General features: G+C 49.0%; 1 long non-coding RNA gene across 1 annotated transcript; it reads left to right on the top strand.

Annotated features, from left to right (window-relative positions):
• Positions 1–13317: 13317 nt before the first annotated feature.
• On the top strand, positions 13318–21778 carry LOC115099849. Its single transcript, XR_003858899.1, has 3 exons — positions 13318–13434; positions 20051–20287; positions 21677–21778. It is a non-coding gene; the product is annotated as an uncharacterized LOC115099849 (long non-coding RNA).
• Positions 21779–25129: the final 3351 nt, after the last annotated feature.

The raw sequence follows: 25129 nt of genomic DNA, 5'->3' as shown, positions 1-25129 counted from the left end.
CCCTAATATATATTTTAGTATATATATAAATATATATGTGTGTATACATACACAGTATATATAAAACACACACACACACATATATATATTTATTGATCTATATGTACATCAATACTGAAATATATTTATATAGATCTATCTGTATCTACGTATATATGTATATATATATAAATACAGCACGGACAAGTAAAAAGCACATCCTCATCAGATCATAAGAACATAAGAAATTGCCATACTGGATCCATACTGGATCCACGTTGATCGCTGCATCGGGGGTAGGCCTGCGCGATCGGCGCCAAGCCCCGTCGGGGGAAGGTCAGTGAATTAAACTCCCACCCGGACGGACTCAGCCCCGATCGCGCAACCGCACCGGCTCAGGCTGATCAGAGAAACCTAAAAGCAAAATAAAAAAAGAGAAACCGCGCCGAGGCCCGCCCACCACCCAGCGGCCACCAATCAGAGCCAGCCCCGCTGGGATTTAAACAGGGCTCTGCGGGCGCCATTCCTCCTCTTCGGCTCATCAAACCTCGCTGGATCCACGTTGATCGCTGCATCGGGGGTAGGCCTGCGCGATCGGCGCCAAGCCCCGTCGGGGGAAGGTCAGTGAATTAAACTCCCACCCGGACGGACTCAGCCCCGATCGCGCAACCGCACCGGCTCAGGCTGATCAGAGAAACCTAAAAGCAAAATAAAAAAAGAGAAACCGCGCCGAGGCCCGCCCACCACCCAGCGGCCACCAATCAGAGCCAGCCCCGCTGGGATTTAAACAGCCCTCTGCTAGGCGTCGCGTGCCGAACGTCGCGCGACGAAGGAGCACAACAAAGGGGCATGCCCCTTTGTCTCGCCCCTTCGTCCCAGCCCCGAGGAAGCCCCGAGTCTACATCCTGGTCTTTTGTCCGATACTATAATTACATACCATCTTTGTTCTGCCCACCGTCCAGCTCATACAACATAACATCAGCACCAACAAATCAAAGCACAAACATCACTTAATAACAGCTTTAATCTTCATGCCCCAGCTACTTCCAAAAGATCTGACTAACTAAACCACATACAGACAGTGGCACCCTAGACTCCAAGCCTCAGATCTGCACAATCCAAACCAATTGCACAACGATAGCTCGTGGACTTTACCAGACTTGCCAGCAGACTCCTCAGAGGAACCTTAAACATCTCATTACTCGTCCACCCAATAGCACCAGGTCTGCTTCCGCTTAACATTCGCCCATCACTCTCCGGACTGCACTCGCCCATCACTCTCCGGACTGCACTCGCCCATCACTCTCCGGACTGCACTCGCCCATCACTCTCTGGACTGCACTCGCCCATCACTCTCCGGACTGCACTCGCCCAACATACATCCTTCATACATACAGCACTCTTCTAACATTATCCATCTAGCACTCTTCAAACCACATTCGTCCAGCACTCTTCAGACAGCATTCACCTAGCACTCCTTTCTGACCATAACGATTCCTACAGTCTTCCACTTCAGCCTCTTACATCCCAACATGCACCCCCTCTCAATTCCCATCATCCTCAATTCCAAATGGAGAACACCAAAGCCCCCTTCCCCCCCACATCACAATCGTCAACAGAGGCTCAGGCCCATTTTGCTGACACCAGCCACTCAATTCCTTGGACTAACTCTATTCTCACTCACATTGATTAATGCGCAATCAATCGCTAAGAAAAGTCTTATATTCAACGACTACCTATTCGATACAAAACCTGACATTTGTGCTATCACAGAAACCTGGTTAAAACCTTCCGACACAGCGCTAATCAATCAACTACCCATACAGGATTACGATGTTCTCTCTATTCCCAGACCCAAAAAAAGAGGAGGTGGACTTCTTCTCGCAGCCAAAAAAACACTGGGTCTGACTTTGCAGACTTCCAATAACATATCAAAGATTGAATTTGCCCTATTCAACTCAAAACATCTGACGATCGGCCTAATCTATGCTCCCCCCGGAATACTGGAAGCTGACCCATCCCCCATCATAGAACTTACAGCAAAACACCTAAATTCCAGAAAACCTACCATCCTCATGGGAGATTTTAATCTGCACGTAGATATTCAACCTCATTCTACCAACTGTAAAACTCTTCTCTCCTCTCTCAACAATATGGGTTTCAGACAAATAGTGACTGAACCAACACACAAAGCAGGCCATACACTGGACCTTATCTTCATAAATGAAGGTATCACAACCCACACCACTCCAACTTGCACTCCAATACCTTGGTCAGACCATAGAATTATATCATCAGTTTTAAAAATTAAAGATCTTCCACCACAATCCATACTACCAATAACTATATCATTTAGGAAACAGTGCTCTGGAGACCAACTCAGTGAACACTTGGCCAAGGAACTTGAGCACCTTGACCTATCCGACATAAACTCAGCAACTTCATCATGGACCAACATCACTAAAAAGGTTGCAGATCAAATTTGCCCCATGACAATTAAATCTATAAATCCAAATAAAGACAACAGGAGACCCTGGTTCACACAGGAGCTAAAAAATCTTAAACACGAACTGAGATGCAAGGAACAAAATTGGCGAAAAAACCCATCTTCAACCACCCTCCTCACCTACAAATCATGCCTTAACTCTTACAGAAACAACATCAACACAACAAAGAGACTATTCTTCTCCAAAAAAATCCACCACCTCATTTTTGATTCAAGAGCTCTTTTCTCCTATGTATCAACCCTCACAAAACCCCCGGCACCCATCATTCCAGACGATCAAGCACTCAATAAAGCAAACGAACTGGCAAACTTCTTCGACAACAAAATCACCTCACTCCTAGCCCCCCTCAAGGGACCATCTACACATCCAAAACACGTAATCAACCTCACCCCTCAATCTTCGAGTTCACCCGCTCAACAAACACCACTCTCAACCACTCAACAACCTCCACTCCCAACAGATCAACAACCATCGCACCCAAATGTCAATCAACACAACACTTCACTAACAGTGCTCAACACTTTTGAGCTCACATCCACTCTAGAAATAGAGAACATTCTCAAGAAGATAAAACCATCCTCCCATCCATCAGACCATATTCCATCCAACAAACTTAGTCTTATCACCAACACCATAGCCAAACCTTTAGCAGACATTATTAACTGCTCTTTCAACCAAGGACATGTCCCGAACCAACTCAAGTTAGCCATGCTCAAGCCGCTCCTCAAAAAACCCAACTTACCCACCTCAGACCCAGCTAACTTTAGACCCATAGCAAACCTCCCTTTGATTGCCAAAGTTATGGAGAAAGTTGTTAACAAACAACTTACAGAATATCTTGACGAAAACAATATCCTCACCTCAAACCAATTTGGCTTTCGTAAGACTATGAATACCGAATCATTATTAACATCATTATCAGACACTATCATTTTCAACCTAGAAAAGGGCCAACCTTGCCTCCTCGCTCTCCTGGATCTCTCATCAGCGTTTGATACTGTTAACCACTCATGCCTCTTGCAACGCCTAATAGACATCGGTATTACAGGAGTAGCTTTTAACTGGTTCAAATCATTTTTGGAGAACAGATCATACAAGGTCAAGATAAATAACAAAGAGTCCCACACCATCGAATCCAAAAGGGGGGTACCACAAGGATCATCCCTCTCCCCGACCCTTTTCAATATTTATCTGCTCCCACTCTGTCAACTTCTTACTAACCTTAAGCTAAGACATTACCTATACGCGGATGATATTCAAATCCTCATCCCTATAGAAGATTCCCTACAAAAAGCCATATCATTCTGGAATAAATGTCTGTTAGCTATCAACAATCTACTCACCAGCATCAACTTGGTTCTAAACAAAAACAAAACTGAAATCCTCATCATTTCACCGGAAAACTATACCCTCTCCTCACTTTCTACCACTAACCAACATCCGGACACCGCAGGGCTCTCCACCTCGCAACAAGTTAGAGACCTGGGAGTCATCTTAGACAGCAAACTCTGCCTCAACAAATTCGTCAACAACACAACAAAAGAATGTTTCTTTAAACTTCAAACATTAAAGAAACTCAAACCTCTCCTCCTTTACAGAGACTTCCGCATGGTCTTACAAGCCATCATTCTCCCAAAGCTTGATTACTGTAACTCCCTCCTCCTAGGCCTTCCAGCATGTACCATCAAACCACTTCAGATGGTCCTGAATGCCTCTGCAAGAATTCTTTCAAATGCCAAAAAAAGAGATCATATCACCCCTATTCTCCACCATCTCCACTGGCTTCCGATTAAATACAGGATCCAGTTCAAATCTTTAATGATGATTCATAAGGCCTTACACAACATCGCACCTCTCAACCTAACATTTCAAATTCGATTACACACATCCGTGAAACCAACCAGAAGCGCCTATCAAAACAGACTAATCACACAACCGGCGAAATCCATTTTGAGGAAACGTGCATTATCCACAGCTGGCCCATCACTTTGGAACTCGCTCCCTCCAGACCTTCGTTTGGAAACATGCCACCCTACATTTAAAAAGAAACTTAAGACTTGGCTGTTCAAACAAGCTTTCCCCTAGAGCCAAGAACACGAAGAAAAGTATTTTCAAGCCCACAACGTTTTATTCAGATCTATTATTTTATTCAATCAGAAATTTACACATGCTGAATTCATACATACTACATACATATACTCATATTGACTTCACATTTTTCCATGTTATTCATTGATTTATTAACTGCTTGTTTATTAACGGTTAAATATCATACACTATTTGCTTCAATTAATTTATTCAATGTAAAAACTTTGCTTACTTAGATTTGTTCAATGTAAAAACTTCTTTTATTATGTTCTATGTTCTATGTAAACCGCTATATTTTTTAGCGATAGTTACTGTTCTTTGTAAACCGGGGTGATATGTATACTATACAGGAACCTCCGGTATATAAATTTAAATAAAAAAAAATAAATAAAAAAAAATAAATATATATATTTATTGATCTATATGTACATCAATACTGAAATATATTTATATAGATCTATCTGTATCTACGTATATATGTATATATATATAAATACAGCACGGACAAGTAAAAAGCACATCCTCATCAGATCATAAGAACATAAGAAATTGCCATACAGGGTTAGACCAAGGGTCCATCAAGCCCAGCATCCTGTTTCCAACAGAGGCCAAACCAGGCCACAAGATCCTGGCAATTACCCAAACTCTAAGACGATCCCCAGGCAGGCATCACACTGGTACATGTAAAGCATGAATACAGCACAAACAGCTGAAGAGCGGATCTTTCTAAGTCCTTCATGTAGGGATGACACTGATACATACAACGCATGAATGCAGCACAGACAGCTGAAGAGAGGATCTTCATCAGAGCCCCATGCAGGGGTCACACTAATACATGTAAAGCATGAATACAGCACAGACAGCTGAAGAGAGGATCTTCATCAGAGCCCCATGCAGCCATCACACTGATACATGTGTGGTGCTCCCTTGGCTGAGCCACTAGATGACCCTAGGTCTCTGCTTAGACAGTCAACATCCCTGTGAGCTGTCCATCCTTTTCAGCCCCTCCCAACCTGGAGGGCTGGGATTGGTTGCCTCAGCCTATTTAGTGCAGCTAGGTCAGTATTAGGTGTGGTCAGTTCAGTTAGCCTCAGAGCAGTGAGGATACATTTGTTCTACTCCCTGTGAGGCCTCCCAGCCTCATCATGCCAGAGACCTACTTAAGAGTATTTGGCACCTGGGGTGGATACTTCTTTGACACCCCCCTCCAATATATAATTTTAAAATTTCCTAAGCATCGATAAAATATTTCAAAACAGCAGACATATCAAATGACACCCAATAATTAAAACTAGTACGGATTTTAAAAATCTCCCGCTCGCCATATCTGTCATCCTAAGATTGTTGGTGTTTGGGGGCACGCATGCACACCCACACAATATGCTTGCTTCCTCTCTCTCATACACACACATACATGCTTGGTGAACGACAGAGGGAGCATGTGTGTGTCTCTGTACCTCTCTCACACACACTTCCTCTATCTCTCTCACACTCACACATGCAGACAAAACCAGAGCCACAAGCCAGATTCTGTCTGCAGTGCAACAATGGAAAAGCAGAAAATCACTATTTTTCAAAACAATACAATCAAGAAATATAAATCAATCAGAATAATAAAACCATTCTAAAAAATATTACATTTCAAAACAGCTGACATCAAATAACACCCAGTAATTAAAACTAGTACGGATTTTAAAAATCTCCCACTCTCCATACCTGCCACCCTGAGCGATTTTCACATAACCGGCGACAGTGAAGCAGCAGTCACTGAATGATTTTCACATAACCGGCGACAGTGAAGCAGCAGTCACTGAGTGATTTTCACATAACCGGCGACAGTGAAGCAGCAGTCACTGAATGATTTTCTCATAACCGGCGACAGTGAAGCAGCAGTCACCGAGTGATTTTCACATAACCGGTGACAGTGAAGCAGCAGTCACTGAATGATTTTCACATAACCGGCGACAGTGAAGCAGCAGTCACCGAGTGATTTTCACATTACCAGTGACAGTGAAGCAGCAGTCACTGAGCCATTTTCACATAACCGGTGACAGTGAAGCAGCAGTCACTGAGCGATTCTCACATTACCAGTGACAGTGAAGCAGCAGTCACTGAGCCATTTTCACATAACCGGTGACAGTGAAGCAGCAGTCACTGAATGATTTTCACATAACCGGTGACAGTGAAGCAGCAGTCACTGAGCGATTTTCACATAACCGGTGACAGTGAAGCAGCAGTCACTGAGCGATTTTCACATAACCGGTGACAGTGAAGCAGCAGTCACTGAGCGATTTTCACATAACCGGTGACAGTGAAGCAGCAGTCACTGAGCGATTTTCACATAACCGGTGACAGTGAAGCAGCAGTCACTGAGCGATTTTCACATTACCGGTGACAGTGAAGCAGCAGTCACTGAGCGATTTTCACATCAAGAAGTCTTCTTATATTGCTTTGTGGGGAGGTTTTCTGACTCTCCACTCCCCATGGGGATCCAAGGCTGGGATAGTCTGGTTCCCACGTTCTAAAGACTCAAGATCTCTGGAGATTCCCAAGCGGATCTCCAGCCTATGGGACCAGATCAGGCTGGGCGATCGTGAATAAACTGGACTCAGGTAGGACTTTCCGTGTTTGGGGGGACCCCCTCCAATAGGATTCCCATTTGGCCACTGGGAGAGCTTTTCTGCACTTTAAAATCATCATGGGAAGCTTTGCTCAGATACCTGAGATAAAGGACACCTACCCAGAGGCGCAAATCCCATCTGCACATCAGTCAGCTGTCATTTCACTTTTTATGGATAAAATGGACTTGAATTTAAATGTTAAAGAATCAATAAAGGTTTAATTTAACCCCCCGGAGCCCTGTCCTGCCTGGTTTGTCCCAGCATCTCACCCCTTGAGATGCAGCACCTAACACCACGGAGAGAGAGAGAGCACTGCCTGGGCCATAAGCGAGAGCTCCCTCCACAAAAAGGATCCATCCTTGGGACAGAGAGTAAAGTGAGGGGAGACGTGCACGCCGGAGCAGCTCTGAAGAATAAATAAGTGTGTGTGCCCTTGGGACTTAAACCTCCCCAAGAAAGCATGGACAACTGAAGAAGGAAGTCCAGGGAGAATATTTGACTAAAATAAAAGATGCACACTATTTATTTACCTCTATATATACCAATGTCTATCTGTCTGGCTAAGCTGGAGGAGAGGAGGGGTGGGGCACGAGGCTATCTGAGATACCTGGAAATGGTTTCGATTAGCAGAGTGGGAGTGGTGGGGGTTTGCTTCTCAATTTTCTCTCCTCCACTCCCAACCTCGTCTTGCCACACTCTCTCCTGCTCTTTCTTTCTCTTCCCCTTCACCCCCACTCCAGGTCTTCTCCCACCACTCTGCCCTCAGTTAAGTCCCAAGTGCTGGGATCAGAGACAGCTGCAGGCTGAGCTTATGTATGCTCCAGCCCCTCCCCTCCTGCTTCTTTCCACATAGTGCCTGCTGGCACAGGAGGGGAAGGGGTGGAGCTGGGGCTCACAAGGCAGAGCTCCAGCCCCTCCCCTCCTGCTTCTTTCCACATACTGCCTGCTGGCACAGGAGGGGAAGGGGTGGAGCTGGGGCTCACAAGGCAGAGCTCCAGCCCCTCCCCTCCTGCTTCTTTCCACATACTGCCTGCTGGCACAGGAGGGGAAGGGGTGGAGCTGGGGCTCACAAGGCAGAGCTCCAGCCCCTCCCCTCCTGCTTCTTTCCACATACTGCCTGCTGGCACAGGAGGGGAAGGGGTGGAGCTGGGGCTCACAAGGCAGAGCTCCAGCCCCTCCCCTCCTGCTTCTTTCCACATACTGCCTGCTGGCACAGGAGGGGAAGGGGTGGAGCTGGGGCTCATAAGGCAGAGCTCCAGCCCCTCCCCTCCTGCTTCTTTCCACATACTGCCTGCTGGCACAGGAGGGAAGGGGTGGAGCTGGGGCTCACAAGGCAGAGCTCCAGCCCCTCCCCTCCTGCTTCTTTCCACATACTGCCTGCTGGCACAGGAGGGGAAGGGGTGGAGCTGGGGCTCACAAGGCAGAGCTCCAGCCCCTCCCCTCCTGCTTCTTTCCACATACTGCCTGCTGACACAGGAGGGGAAGGGGTGGAGCTGGGGCTGACAAGGCAGAGCAGAAAACAAATGCAAGCTGCCCGTAGGTGAGGAGCTGGAGCAGTAAACAGCAACTCCGAGGTATGGGTAGAGGATGGCACCTTCAAAATTTGGCACTAGAAGTAATTGGCCTCACTGCCTATGCGTAAGTCTGGGCCTGGTGGAATAACAGCATCATGCTTCCAAGAAGATTGAGCTCACTTGCACACAGGTTCATGGTCGAATCTGGCATGGAGAGACCAAATTTTATTACAAGCTGAGTTAACCTTGGTGGTCTAGAGATTAATTCAAAACCTGTCAACCTTATCGGTGTTAGACTGGAGACTGCTGGAGGAGGAGGGTACCCGACTGGACCTTTAATTAAGACCTGATAGATAAAGGAGTGGTTTGGATGTTGACCTTTATTTGTGGGACTTGCTCTGCCTCTGCGGCATATTTAAAGGTGCATGAATACGTGTTTCTTTATTACACTGCCGCCTGCATCAGTTTATGCCATTGCTTAGCACAGGATCTCTTCTTGCTGTAGAGCTAACCCTCCTTATTGGTTATTCTTTAAATCTTGCTGAGCTTCTGATTGGATCTGTTCCTGTTTGCTCCTCCTCTGTCCTTCTGCTTCTTCCTTTTGGTCTTTTGCCCCTTGGGAGACCTCACTTCCTGCTGAAAGCTCAGTTTGGAACGGGCTCTGGCCAAGCTTGCAGCTCTCCTGGATCCTCCACAGGCTCCTAGAAGCATCGCTCTTTTCACCTTGCTTCCCGCTATCTGCTGGCGGTCACAACTTCCTCTGCGGCTGCTTTGATTGAGCTCTTGAGTTCCTCATCACAGCTGTATCCGGTCGGCCCTCTGTGCACTTATCTTCAATACTATGCCATTGGCATGGACTGTCAAACTCTCTGTCATTCAATAAATGTTTCGGTATTAAGATCTGCGTTCTCTCTGCCTGTGGAAGCTAAAAAAAAAAGGAAGTGAACGTCAAGGAAGAGGTTTAACTCTCTGTATAAGCTCCCAAGCTAGGTCATCAGGAGCTGAGGCAAGAACAGGGCTCGAGGATGGTTTTCAGCGTGGAGGAGCAGCTTTGTGTTCAGAGCTTCAGGCTGGGACGCAGGGAAGCCTGGGTTCAAATCCCACCTCACCCTCTGTTGCCTCAGGTTGAAACTTAGGGCCTAATTTACGAAGGCTTTTCTCCTATTCTGGGTTTATGGGAAAAATGCTTAGGGCACGATCCCCTTAGATGTGAGCCCCCTCTAGGGAGAGGGAAATACTTTTAGCACCTGAATGTGATCTGCTTTGAAGTGTGGCAGAAGGCAGAATGTAAATACACTTGTGCTATCAAGGATGGTAATCCCTGTAATTACTTAGTGGTTGTGTATTGGTCCTGCTGTTTCCTGGGAGTGTGGGGGCAGCTGTGGACGCATTTGATGCCTTTTAGTTCGCCTTATGATTTGGCAACCACAATGGGACAGTGGGAACAGATACTGAGAGAAGTCCGGAGGTTTGGAGATTTTGTCTGTTGGCTGCATTTCCCGTGGCGCCGGACTGGCAAATGGCGCACGCCGAACACGAACAGCACGCACTCCAGCGACACAACGCGCCCAGCATGCTTTTACTGCGCAATAAAGCACGCGCTAATGAAATAAGGTGCACAAAACTGACAGAGGGTATACAAAAGGACAACTGATCATGCAGGACCAACGCAGCGCACGCTGCAGCAAACTGGCACCTGCTTTAATGCAAAAAGCAAAGGGACTCCAGGCCTTTGGAGGAGATCCAATGAAGGAAAAGACAAAATCCTTCAGGGAGGCACAGAGGGTGGGTGGGTTTTGGAGAGTGAGCAGCAGACAGAGAGAAACCCTATTGCAGTGCCCTTTCCGTCAGGATTTCATAGTTATCTTCCTACCTGAGCTGTGGCACTGCATGCCAGGAGTTACCAGTCCACACCGGTGCATGCTGGTCCGTGCCGCCAATTTAACTCCATGAGCTTTAAGCCTAGCTCAACATTATTTTTTTTTTTTAAATCTAACCTGTTTTTCTTTTGTTTTGAATAGATTGCCTTGATTTTATTTTAGAAAGGTGATCTTTAAAATAAACTCATTTTTTTCCATTCTGTGATGACAGAGATACATGAAATGGGTACAGTTCCTAAGTCCCTAGAAAGCAAATGCATCTCATACACGGTCTTCACCGCTTTGCTTTAGGATACACACTGCCAGCCAGCGAAAAAGCAAGAAATCTGATTTCTCACTTAAGCAGCTCTTTTCAAAAAGGACTAATTCCCGTTCTGTGCCTATGGACAAATTCTTTATTGAGTAAGGTCCTCTGTGTACAGCCTGAATACAAACATTTCCCTCCAAGCTGGCAATGGTCTCATTAAAGACTTCCCGCAGCTTCCACGCCAGATGCATCAAGCCTTGCACACGCTCCGTTCCCATCTCCTGTGTGCAAGCTGATATCAGACGCTCCCTTCGGATTTCCTGAACCCATGAGCAGTTGGTTACAGTCAAGGACCGGTGCTGCCGGGCTCTGAAACGGAAGGTCTTGGAAGCCATGTTTACGTGAAGCATTCGCCCTCATCCCAAATGCAGTGCATTTCTAATCATACCGAGGCGTCCGGGTTGTAATCCAATGCATTTTGTATGAGGGCTTAATCCTACACCAATGTCAGACAAGCAGAAGGCCTAACCTCATTCTGTTCCTTATAACATTTCTTTGCTCTCCCCCCGGGGCTGCCTCCTCCTGTGAGCGGACGCACACTCCAGATCGCGGCTCTGCTCTCCTAATCGGGTCAGGGATCATGGACAGACGCAGCCTGCAGAGTAGGGGCCACGCAGTCCTCACTCAGCCGCGGTCGTCATATGAAATCGTCGTGCAGCCATGGTGAGAAGCAGGGGGGGCAGGTCACCAGGACCAGAAAGCGGGCCAGGCTCTGCTTACCCTCCTTCTAACGCTGGCTCCTGGATCGCCTCCCGCGGCCGGCAGCCTGCTGCAAGATTTCACTCCATGCCGCTTTATCTGGCCAAGGGAGGCCCTTGTGCTCCAGCGCCGAGTGCAGACCCCGCGCTGTCCGGGCTCAGCCCATCGAGGCCCCCTGTGCTGGATTCAGTTTCTGTCGCCGCTCTGGTTCTTCATTACAAACCCAGCTGGGTTCACGCCCCCGTGACATCGCCGTCTTCCAAGGCACAGCAAGAACATGATGCTTTTTATTACATGTTCCCTATCAGTAAATAAAGCTCAAACATATTGTTTATATCTTTTTTTTTTTTTTTTTAAATAAACAGTTCTCTCAGGCTGGAGCATCCAAACGTGTCCCTGGGGTCGCTTAGCTCCAAGGACTGCACACAGAACTGCTTAGCAGAGGCCGAACTGCTTTCTTGCAAGTGACACTGGCTCTGTGCGCACTAATTATGTTCAGATAAATTACGATTCTTCCCTGGATGTCCCTTTCCAGAAATTCCTCCTGTTTTCTCTATGTGCATGAGGTTTCTTTATGTTTTAACCTACACTTGACCTTGAAGAGGAGGAAATTCTCGTCTTTACCTCTCCTCCCTCGGTCGCCAGGGCTGGAGCTTCCGAGCAGGCTGCAGCCGGGCTGCCCTGCCTCCACCGGGGAATAGCGGCAGAGGTCCCCCGGGGCGCCGGCGCTATTCCGGGCGATGATGCCATGCCCGGCTGCAAGGCGACCTTAAGGAGGGGTGGGAGCATCCCCCTCTCTCTCACTCGCATGCGAGCTGGGAGGCCCATGCAGGGCCACAGGCGCTGCTCCCCTTTGGAACGGGCTCCGGTTTTGTTCTTTTAAAGGAAGGCCTGACCCAGTCCTGGGTTGTTTTTTTTTTGCTTTTGCCCGCAGGATACGCGGGCACTGTAGCTCTGCCAGATCGCATGCACAGCCCGGGCTGCAGCTGCCTGTCCCCGGGACAGCGAGCGGGGCAGGTTTCCTTGCAGGGGGCGCCGGCCCCGCCGCTGCCTCCCGCCGCCCCGCAGCTCCCTCAGGCAGGCCGTGCTTGGGCTCCCGCAGGGCCAGCGCAGGGGCTTGGCAGGAGCTCGGTCTTCGGGTCGCTTTATCTTTCCATCTGATTTCTCTTCTGCCCTTCCGAGCGGATCGCACTCAGCCCCCGGGGGCTCGCAGTCCAAGGGCCCGATTCACTAGGGCTTTCCTCCCACTCTGTGTCTATGGGGGGGGGGGAAAATGCCAAGCAATGGACGGGGAAGGGCCTTGCCCAAGGTCACAAGGAGCAGCGGCTGCTCTGCGCGTCAGGGCCGCCCCTCCCCTCTGCATTTCTTCAAACGGCGCTGGCAGAACTGCCCGGGACACCCCGAAGCGCAGGGCAGGGGACCCGGCAGCAGGGGGCGGTAAAGCGGGCCCTCCCGCCCTGATGGCAGCGGCAGGGCAGGGAATCCAGCAGCAGGGGGCGGTAGAGCGGGCCCCTCCCGCCCTGATGGCAGCGGCAGGGCAGGGGACCCGGCAGCAGGGGGCGGTAGAGCGGGCCCTCCCGCCCTGATGGCAGCGGCAGGGCAGGGAATCCGGCAGCAGGGGGCGTAGAAGCGGCCCTCCGCCCTGATGGCAGCGGCAGGGCAGGGTGACCCGGCAGCAGGGGGGGGTAGATAGAGCGGCCCTCCCGCCTGATGCAGCGGAGACAAATCCACATTTCTTTTGCATAATGGGGTCCCCCCGAAAACTCCAGACGCGCCCCAGCTCAGCTTCGGAGAAACTTCAGCCGGATACAGGCTCGTGCGCCCGAAATCGCAGTCTCGGTAAAGACCCGGACATTACAGAAAGCCTCGTGCAGCTTCCCCCACCTTCCCGTGTTTTTGGGAGAGGGAGCGCGGGAAAGAGAAAGCTTTGAGCGCCGTTAGCCGCCGCCGCCGCCGCCGCGTCAGTGCCAGGTTTGGAAAGCCTCTTGCTGCCGGGGCCGGGTATTTCTGCAAGGTCCTCCTACGCCCGCGGCGCTGGCAGGTCTCTCAGGGAGGCCCCTGTCACAGGCCTCCTCCTCCTCCTGCCTGCGGACACCTCGGGGGCGCCTTATTATTCCCATCACTCTCTCCGGCCAAGAGGTCAAGCGCCTCCCCTGGGAGGGAATGACTGGCGAGATAAGGGGCCACGTTCTCAGCCGTGCACCGTGCGCGGATCCCCACCCTCCAAAGCCATGGCGGAGGCTGGGCACCTTGGCAGAAACTCAATGTCCACCCCCAGAGGTTGCAAACAGGCCTCGGACATTCAGACAGCTGAGGCCCCACATACCGACCTGGGCAGGTTCACTGAACTCTTACCCAGGGAACAGAAGCCTCTGCCTGTGAACATTGCACCCTGGGGGGAAAGGCCGGGTCTCAGCATTGTACCCAGGAGATGGAGGCTCTGTAACAGGAACCCACCAGGCTGCTGCCCCCTTGGGTCAGCTCGGACAGCGCTGTTACACTGGGGCCCAGACTCAGTGCCAGAGCCAGGACTGAGGGCTGGCAGCTGGGATGGGTCCTTAGCAGTGTGGACAGGATAGCAGGGCAGACTGGATGGCCCGCATGGCCTTTTTCTGCCCTAACTATGATCCTACCGAATCAGTAACCGTGAGCTGGGGAAGGCTGAAACGGATTTGAAAAGCTTTAAGAAAAAACTTATTTTTGGCAGTTCTGATAATGTGGGCTATGCGTTTTTAAATAACTAAGTATATCCCTGCTGTGATGGAAGTTGATCTTATTTTCTGTAATTCATTTTATTAAGGTTTCTGAATGGCTTTGTTTGATGTAATGAGTTGTTCTACGTTTTTATTTGTAAGATTATGTGGTGACAGTGGAATTCGCTCTGAATATCTATTGTTGAGAGGGCAGAATATTAAATGTTTTAAATAAATAAATATATTTTAAGGGCTCTGCAGTCTGCTGCAATCTGTGGCATTTTTAGCTCCTGGGAATCCAGTTTAGATGTTTGAGTCTCCAGCAAAAAAATAAAAAATAAAAATTCAGCACTATTAAAATTTCCCCAAACTCTCTGCAGCATATTCACTTGCTTATTTATAAATGTGATATTCTGCTGTCCTGTGCGGATTACAGTAAAACATCAACATTCAATATACGTAAACCGTATAGACATCTCCCAATACAGTAATCACTAGTATAATAAAATAACAGACATAAAATAATCAAAATCAATGCTTCGGTAAAAAACAAAATGAGTGCCCACTGATAGCAACCCTCCATGCTAATCACTTAAGGGGAGCTAGAAATGGCTCATTATAGGAGCGACAGGTCCCAGGGGGTAGGCGTGCCCTCGCTGCTGCTATTGTTGGGCTAGCGGCGATGAGCCCAAGACTACTGGAATTATTAATTACGTTTCTATTTATCCACTTGTATTTTAAAAGATTTGTAACTCTTGAAGCGGTTTACACAGTAACCGAGCACAGCTGTCTGAAAGGCTGTTTCTTTTCAGTCCGTCAGAGGGCGGGTCTGTAAGCCGCTTACCTGGAGCAGACAGGTAAGCACTGAGGCTTCGATTCCCTGTAAGGACAGAGACAGTCGCTCAGCACCAGTGCACACAGTTCTGGCACCGCTGCAAAGGCCAGGCCTAAAGTTCATTTCTCTTTCACCAACTTCTTGGTCAGGAGGACACCTCCATCTCTAATTAAGCAGCTCAGGAAAAACCTCTTGGAGCATGAGAAAGTTCTGAGGGGAGCACGCTGAGCCCCTCCAGCTTTCAGGTTTTACGCTCCGACAAACTGCTTTAGCACAGAAACCGAGAAACCTGTGGCAGAAAAAGGCCGTATGGCCCATCCGTCCAATTAATTTAGCTTTATGATTCTCATCACTCCCTCAGAGATCCCCTGCATTTATCCCAGGCTTTCTTGGATTCAGAAACTGTATTTGTCTCCACCACTTCCACTCAGAGACTTTTCCATGCATCCACCACCCTCTCTGCAAAGAAATATATCCTAAGATTACTCCTAGGTCCATCCCTTTTCATCCTCATCTCATGAGCCCTCGATCTAGAGCCTCCTTTCCATTGAAAGAGGCTGCATGGAAACCTTTGAAATATCTGAATGTCTCTATCCTATCTCCCCTATCTCCCCTTTCCTCTATAGGGTACATGTTTAGATCTTTAAGTCTGTCCCCCTATGCTTTAGAACAAAGACCACTGCCCATGTTAGCAGCCTCCCCCCTCTGGAGCGACTCCATCCTGTTTATATCCTATTGACGGTGGGGTCTCCAGAACTGTACTCAGTATTCCCAGTGAGGTCTCACCAGGGACCTGCACAGGGGCAATATCCCACCTCCCTTTCTCTGCTGACCTTTAACTGGGCGCTTCATGATTCTCCATCTCTCACTTCGGTTCCATCTCTCTCCCCCCCACAGAAAGTCCCTAAGGTATGCGTCTGGGGGTCTGTGTCTACGAGTTACTTCTTTCCGTTCTGTACAGATCTTCTGTATGATTGTTATCAGAAGCAGAGGTGATTGCCTTCTGATTCTTCCTGCTCTTTGAAAAAGCTGATCAGATGGCACGAGCCCCATTCAGAGCTGCAGCCTGCGGAGGAGCAGGCTCCAGGGCTTTTCCAGGCCTCGTCTTTACAAAGCACTTGCAGGCTGTCTTTCCTTTAGGGAAGCGTTTGCATGCCATGCCAGTTTTATTCATTACCTTTATGTATTTTGTATGTTTTCACAATTATTAATATGCAATGGGTGTTTAACTGCATTTTCAGTATGCCGTAATGAACCCAGTGTTGCGGGGAGCTGCAGAATTGCACATTCCTTTAAATAGTGCAATGCTTTCAAGATGCAGCTTTCAGGCTGAGAAGGCATCAGGAATCCCGGGTTTTAGGGGGCCAACACGACTCTCCCTTACTGTCCGTACCGAGAGAAGAGGTGGGACTTTTCCAGGAAACCACGGGGGAGTTAACAGCACACCGGCAAATCTGCTGCGGCTCGGGTCCCGGTTCTTCTCTCTGTGACCCTGCAACCTCTGCATGACCTACATTTAATCTCTGTCCACAGGACGTAATGGCAGACGGTATAAGAATGGTGGTTGGGTCTCAAGCCTGGGCGATGCCATGGTACATAGGGTGAGGCTGGCCGGCTGTGCTCGTTTTCTGTCCCAGGCAGGACGCATTACCGTACGGAGAAAGTTATCTTCTCTACGCTCCTCCTAGGCTGAAGGCCTGGCTTGTTCTAGGGAAGCTCTTAGGAGGAGCTGTGGGATCACCAGCACAGAGAACGATTCCCCTACACTGAGGGGTTTGCTGTGCTGCTAAGGAAGTTTTATTTTGCTCCCGGCTGTTTGCATTCCCTCCCGGGGAAGCCTGTGGAACTTACCCGGCTATCTCCATGTTTGTGATAATAAATTATTGGAACCCGCTGTGAACTGAATCCTTTCCCAGGCTTTGGGTTCTCCTGAGGTGGGCGATGTCTGTGAGCTGTGGCGGGTGTGAAGGGACAGCCGTGTCCAGCGAGGGGGACAAAGAGGATCCTGAGAGACACCTCAGCAGCTTCCCGGCACCTGGCTTTTATTTCATGCGCCCCTAGCAGGGGTTTGTACTTTCACTTAAATCTCAGCACCACTGAATAATGAGAGATCGGTGCGTCACACTGCTGCCCCTCTTGTTATCTGAAGAAAGGGGGTTTTCTCCACAGAATATTCATAAAGTGCATGAAAGGAGTTTATGAATATTTCTCACACGGGCCATGCTCTGAAGTCTGACTGAAGGTGCTGAGATGATGGCACTCGGGGCTCCCGCCTTCTCCTCGCCCTGGAAATCAGAGATCAGCAGGTTTTTGGGCACCCGGCCTGAACAGATCCCAGTTCTCGTTATAGGATCAGTCCTCGCCTGTGACGTGCCTGGGGGCACCAGGCGTCTCCTCCCATTTTTAACTCCCCTCCCCTCCCCAGCATCCTTGGCAATGGGTTAAGTCCTGCGGCTCCCTCTGGACCCATGAAGCTGACCAGCAGACATCACTGGGACTTTCCCCTGCTGCCCTCACCCTCTCCCAGCCCTGGCACCTGCCTCCTGATGCATGAATGGCAGCCCTTTTATTTTCTTGTCTAAATGATGCCAGTCTTAATGCGCCTGCAGAAAATAACAATCATCATTAAATGGTGTGAAATTCATTTTGTCCAAGCGAAGAAATCGATGCCTGTGTGAAGTTAGTTCCCTTCCCCAAGGGCAGCTCTATCAAATGCGATGACGGGTCTCGCTGGGGCCTTGGTGGTGAGATCCCTTTAATTAGAAAAAAGAACAGAAGCAGCTGGGGGCAGGTTCAGCTGCTTTATTCCAGCTTAAGAAAGCCAGCTTGGGCTCCTGAGAATGTTTATGGCATGCCTTCACTTAAGCCAAATGGGTTTATGGTGTTTTTTTTTGTAAGGAAGTCTGAGATCACGGCCCTTCCATAGTCTGCCTATTGGCAGGGAGGGTCCATCCTCACTGGGCACCTGCTGTTTCTCTGGCCACCCCCTCTGCAGAAGAGACATTCAGTCTTTTGCTTTCCATCTGCAGGACACGAATATTGGATCTGAATTGTTTGCATTATCCAGGCCCAGAGCTGGAGCTGGCTGGCATGTTGGTCATTTGCGCAGAAAACCACTCTATATCTTCTATGCACGCAGCAACCCCCGAAATCATTGCAATGCAACTTGCAAATGCAGCTTATTTTGGAGAAAGTAAATGGGGATAAAACTAAGCGAGCCTAGGGAATTTTGGACGAGCAGCTCGGAGGGACTCATGGCCTAATACTGTCATTGCAGGGCAGGTCACCTGCTGGGCCTTCACCACCAAGAGACGGACAACGGAGCGGGAATAAGCGACAGCTGCCTTGTTTTCAGCCTGACCAGCCAGTATTATTGCTCTTAGGTGGCAGTCCGTAAGCCGCCTTGCGCCCACATACAAAGTAACACGGTCAGTGATGGCAGATAAAGACCAACGTCTGCCCGGCGCGGGGTTCAGGGCAATGCCACGCTCTGCAGGCATTTCTTTCCGTGCCTCTAACCTTAATCCTTCCCTACGCAACTCTGCCAGTGAAGCCGGCGCTGGACGAAGCAGTAACAGGCTGAGGACTGAGGCGCCAAAATAAAGCCCTGAAGGCTACTGGATGTCCAGTTAGGGAAAGGTTACGCAGGCTCCAGGTTCAAGATAAGTTTGGGGCTGAAGAGAGAGCGACCTGGGATGTGGGACACTGAAGGCTTTGGGTTCGGCACTAATGTGATGAAGTTTGCCAGAGACACCCAGGGGCCGATGCAACTACGGATTGAGCCAGCTGAAAGGTCACGGAGGCTCCCGGCCCATTGCAGACTGAGGTTTAGCCATGGATGTCCCTGTGAGCCGGCACTAAGCATGACTTATAACTCTGCTAAAACACAGGCCGGCTCGGGTTGCCACCTGGCTCCGGGTCCCTTTCAATAGGCTGATGCACCCCTGGTTTTGTTGCACTGCATAGTTGGGATTTGTGCTTACGACTTCCTTACAGGATGCAGCGGGGCCTGGATCAGCTTGCTCGGCTGGCGTGGGGTAATGGCGCAGGGCCCATGGGTAAGGAGACGGCGTGATCTAGCTGCATCCCAGGGAAATCAGCGTTCAAAGCCGCTTCTTCCACTGACACACGACGGGTACCCATGTAAACTGTAAGCTCTCTTGGGCAGGGAATTATTGTATTTTTAAAAATGCTGTAAGCCACTTTCAGCCTTATTTGGAAAAGGCAGGCTAACAATCCAAATTTCCCCTCCTTTCCCCAAGGAAGTGCAGGAACATTTACGGCCCTAATACCAGCTGTAGAATTGTTTTGGATGTTTTTGGGCTTCCCCTTCAGTCGGAACCCATGAGTCTTCATTTCACAAGCACCCGGGGGATGTTTTCCTCCCGTCCCAGCTCACTGAAGCCCAGGGCACTGCAGTGACCGTTGCTGGCGGGTGGGCGGCCGTGCGCCAGGGCTGCTTCTGGAACCCTAAGTCTGCCCATTAGGTGGCGCCATTGCGCAATGACTGGGACTCCTTCCTTCCTTCCGCCCCCCGCCCCCCCCCCCCCTCCCCGGGGCGCTGTGAACCCCGTGTCAACAGCATCCCCAGCCCACACCACCCCACCCTAAGGCCTCCGCGTGGCAGCGTAGGGCACTGCCCCCTGGACTACCCAGCCGGCTCCCTAGCCACAGTTTTACCATCGACTTGCCTATTTCTTGCCCTCACTTGCTGCTTCTTTTCCTTACTCCTGCCGTCCCTTCCTTTTCTATTGCAATATTCTTACTACTGCACAAACGTATATTGAGTCGTGAACGTAAAAGATGCAATGCACCTTGAAGCGATGGAATTGGCAGAATGTAAAGTGGAATAAATAAATCAGTAAGGGGGAACTTTAGATGATGATTGCTTGTCCCACTATTGAAAACCTCCGTGTCCTCTCTTTAGCACCCTCTGCCTCCACTTTCCTCTCATTCCTAACAATGGGGCAGCGGGTGAAACTCAGATCCTGATTCACCCGCCAGCTGAATTACCTTCTCAGCTTCTCACCCACCGGCTGGATGCCCTGAGTGCACGGGGGACGACACACACAGGAAGCGCAGGACACCCGAGCGTGCGTCGAGCCCTCGAAACCCCGAGACATCCAGGCGTCAAGACGAGAACAAACTGCACTGAGAGAGGCAGGTAAATATTACGAAATGGGAATAAAGTTTACCGTTACCAGGGCTGCTGGCTGACTCTGGGCCTTAAGGAGCAGGCACAGTGAGTCCCGGTTTTACTGCCTGTCCCGGCCTGTTCTCATGTTCTGTAACGTGGCCCTCCAAGGAGTACTTTCCAGTTTGACTTTTATAGCCCTTGACTCTAACACCCTTGAAACAGGAAGGAATATATCGCAAACTCACCTGAAGGCATGGGAGTCCCCTGTGGAAAGCAGAATCGGCCTGTCCCGTAGAAACTAGAATATCTGGCAAACATAGCAGGGAAATGGATGTAAAAGAAGCTTTTTAATGTGCTTGTCTTGTAGCATTTATTCCTGCCTGCCTATAAATCTGGGATTAGCAATAAATGTGGTTGCCTTTTCGGTCTCGGTCCTCCGTGGTGCGTTCACGCTTCTGTTATAATCCTCTTGTGGCTCAGACGGAGAGTATTGTGAATTACCGTGAAACGTGCACAGTGACATTTTCTCACGTATCATACTGATTCTTTGGTGGCACCGGGCAAATCTGAACAAGATGATTTCACTATTAGGCCGATGCCAGAGAAGGGGGCTGGGGGGGAATGCCTCTTGGAGACCACCTGGTCACCGCTGCCCTAGGTCCCTCTGCCAGGCAGAGCAGGGATGAGTGTTACACAGCGGAGCCTGCGCCTGGTCACGCCGGATGAGCAGTCTGCTAAGCTGGAAACGCCAAGTCACGCTAGCAACGCCTAAGCAGCGGGTTTATGCCGACGCATTGCTGATCATTTGAATGAACTTTAATTGTTCCCGGATGGGGACGGAAGGAGCCTACCGATCCACTTCCAAAGAATCATGCGGTAACTGCAGGCTCCTCGCTCCCTCTGCTCCAGCCCATCTCTGAGCTCAGTGGGCCGGCTGAGGTTAGAATCCAGAACCCGGGGGTGGGGGTGGGCGGTGGATGTACAAAGAATCAGACCGCCATCTGGGCGTTAACAGAGAAGTCTTGGAACAAAAGACTTTCTAGAGTTGTTAATCAGTTTCACAACTAACTCGTACATACCAAACCCCCACATGATTGCATATATAAAGAAATACAACAATTGAAATGATAGCACTTCATAAAATTATTGTTATAGTGATGTACTCATGATGATGACAGCCTTCTTCATAAATTTTGTGTTTCAATAAATGGTGAGAAGCCCGCAGCTTCTTCAAACGCTTCCTGTGTTTTCTCAACTGTACATCCTTAAAAAATTCCCGTCAAAGACGTCTTCGTATTGCCTTCTGCAAGGCTTCATCAGGGGGAATGGCATGTAACTGGAATATCTCCGGTGCGGCTATCTTGAATTCTTAAAACAAAATGCCACTGACAAAGCTTTATGTCTGATTTTCTCCAGGAAACACTTTCCAAACTCGACTACAACATCAACGGTTCGAGAGAGCTACACACCAGAGAAAAGCTCTATGCCAGCAATTCTGAGCTGATCACCAGATCTGGCATCAGGCTATAGATACCGAATTACCAGATCGAGAGAGCTGTTAGGCACTCACAAGATGAACCTCTAGTCTTCTTTCAGCCCTAACCATCTATGTGACTAAGTAACAGTGGCTCATGAAGTTTGCCCACCATTCACAAACCTGCTGCACTCTCAGTTTGCAGTAACCACATCAGCAAGAAACAAGAAGTTTGGTGACTTTTTCAGGCACAGAAATCATGTTATGTGTTCCAATGCACAGCCAGAGTCTTTGAGTTTGGTAATTTTTTTGAGGGGGAGAGGGGGAAAATTAGAACATAAGAAATTGCCATGCTGGGTCAGACTGAGAGTCCATCAAGCCCAGTATCCTGTTTCCAACAGAGGCCAATCCAAGTCTGAAGAACCTGGCAATTACCCAAACACTAAGAAGATCCCATGCCACTGATGCAATTAATAGCAGTGGCTATTCCCTAAGTAAACTTGATTGTTTTTGGATTTCTCCTCCAGGAACTTGTCCTAACCTTTTTTAAACCCATTTACGTTAAACGCCTTAATCACATCCTCTAGTAATGAATAACTGTGCGTTGAGTGAAAAAGAATTTTCTCTGATTTGTTTTAAATGAGCTATTTGCTGACTTCATGGAGTGCCCCCTGGTCCTTATTTTATCTGAAAAAGTAAATAACCGATTCACATCTACTCGTTCAAGACCTCTCATGATCTTAAAGACCTCTATCATATCCCCCCTCAGCCGTCTCTTCTCCAAGCTGAACAGCCCTAACCTCTTTATACTTTCCTCATAAGGGTGCAGTTCCATGCCCTTTATCATTTTGGTTGCCCTTCTCTGCACCTTTTCCAGTGCAACTATATCTTTTTTGAAATGCAGCAACTAGAATAGCACACAGTACTCAAGGTGCAGTCTAACCATGGAGTGATACAGAGGCGTTATGACATTCTCCGTTTTATTCCCCATTCCCTTCCTAATAATTCCTAGCATTGTATTTGCTTTTTTGACTGTTGCAGCACACCAAGCCGATGATTTCAGTGTGTGCAGGGGATATGAAAAGTACTGGATCCAGAGAGACACATGTAGTTAGGTTTATTTATCTTCATTTACTAGTTTTCATAAAATAAATCAAAGTGGCCCAAAGCACTCACAGTGCAGCATCTCCTGCTCTGTCAGTACTAGGACTCGGACACAGCCCTGCCAGCGCCGCTCAGTCCTGTCGTGCAGCACCCGCTGTTAATCCAGTACTGAGATGTACACACCGGCGTGCCCTGTAGCACCTGCTACTCCAGTATGGAAACCCACGCACGGGTTCTGCCCATGCACCTGTATCCTGCCCTGCAGCATCAGCTGCTAAGTGAAAAAGCTCCGGCTAAGACTGACCTGATCTACAATTTAAGAAGAGCGGAGGAACAGGTCAGACTATTTTTAGAATGTTTTGTAGACATCGGTGTTTATAATTCCAATAAGAAGGAGTTCGTAAACCCGAGTTCTGCATGTCCCTGGTTGTTAGCAGTAACATTTACTGAATGTGCATTTGTTTGGAGACTTTTACTGAGTCAGGCTTCCTCTTCCGTGTGTGTCAGGGGCGTACGTGAAAATAAACACAGGTTCCTTAGACTCGGACTGCTTCCCTCGGCCATCCCATGAATGGTTCAGAGAGAAGAGTGCTCTCACCTCACGTTATGGCCGAGGCAAGCGGAGGCCGACCTCAGGGGCAGGTGCTGGGTGGCAAGGCTGCAGTGGCAGCGCGGGGCCTGCTCCCTCATCCCAGGACTTGGAAAGCTTTACGGGGGAGATTTTGTGAGACACTTCAGACGGTCTGTGGATCCACAATAGGACGCTGGGGCCAGCTGGGAATGAGAATCCAGTAAGTGGTACTTGTGAAAGGCATCTCCTTCTGCCTGCATCCCAAAAGGCAGGTTATCTGTGAGCCCGTGAAAAGCAACCCCTTCAAAAATCCGAGGTAGCTGAAGTCAGGAGCCAGATTCTGCCGCTTTCCCATCACTCTGCACAGCAAGCCCCAGGTAAACGCGGGAACACCATTGTTTTATCCGGCTTTCGAAAAAAAGAGGCCTCTGAACAAAGTTATACAAAGAGGCATGCAAAGGCAGACAGCTCTGTTTTAGGTGGAGGTCTGAGTGTTTTCTGTGACGGGGCATGGAGAGAAAGTCGCTTCCGCCAGAGAGGACCCAGGGGGAAGGCAGCTGAGGAATGGAGCAAGCAGAAAAGTCTGCGGAGAAACAGAGAGAGGCAGAAGCAGTTTGAAATGTACGGAAAGTATCCACAAATCCCCCGCGGTGATGGGAGCTTACCCCGAGTCCTTTCCAACCACAAGTCACTTGCCAGCCATGTAAAGCTACAGCTGAGGGAAAGTGACTTTGCATCTGTAGGGAAAAATGTCTCCCGAATTCCTGTCCTCTTATCGCCGCTGAAAATCCTTGCCCAGAATAAGCTGGAAAAACCCAGCGCCCTTTCCCTAACCCTGCTCCTTCCCTTCTGGTGCTCCTCTCTGCACCTATCCCTGACTTTAGCAGCACACTTTTTATTTTACTACTTGGCAACTGTTTGATTAATTTCACTTGCCCAGCAAGTAGCCCTGGACTACAGGACTTGAGGGAGGAGGAGGAAAGCCTGGCATGCAGAAACCGCTGGTTGAAACTGAATTCCAGAGTCAGCAACTTTGGATTCCTTGACTATTTCTAAATGCTGAGATGACAGAAGGGGAGCAGCAGAGCCCTGAGAAGGGAGACACTAGAGGAGGCCTGCATAGCACTTCCTGTCACCCTGCCCACTAGAAGTGTTCTCCATCCAGGCAGACAAACAGCAATATCTAAATAATAAAGAACCGGATTCCCAGAGGCAGGAGCCGGAGGGCAGGAGACTGGGAAGCCGGACAAAGCCCCACACTGACAGGACTAAATCAAAGCAGGAATCTCTGGCTGATGTGGGATTTGGAGATTTAACGTGCATTTAAATACTTGTCATGGACAGGGAACCATATGGAAGATAACTAACCTCAGGCCGAATAACCCAGGCAAAAAAACCCCAAAGTAGCTCACAGTGTATAACTGCATGCAGATGTGTGTGTGTGTGTGTGTGTGTGTCTGCTTATGCGCACACTGATCTGAAATAGTGCAGCTTTTGCCAGAGGATTTCATTTCCTGCGGTTTCCGAAGGGCAGAAAATTGGGAGGCACAATCCTGTGTTGTGGGACTTTTGCCTGAGAGCCAGACTAAAGGATCTGGTAAAAGCCCCTCCAGGAATCTGGCAGCAGATTTTGCTTCGAAGCTTTTTTTTCCCCTCTGCAAAAGTTTCTCTCTTACGAAAGTCACAGGAAAGTTAAAGCCTGGGGGAAAAGCTGCGCTGC

The sequence above is a fragment of the Rhinatrema bivittatum genome, chromosome 10 (assembly GCF_901001135.1).
Source record: "Rhinatrema bivittatum chromosome 10, aRhiBiv1.1, whole genome shotgun sequence".
Lineage (NCBI taxonomy): Eukaryota > Metazoa > Chordata > Amphibia > Gymnophiona > Rhinatrematidae > Rhinatrema > Rhinatrema bivittatum.
This window is presented reverse-complemented; position numbering and strand designations above follow the sequence as displayed.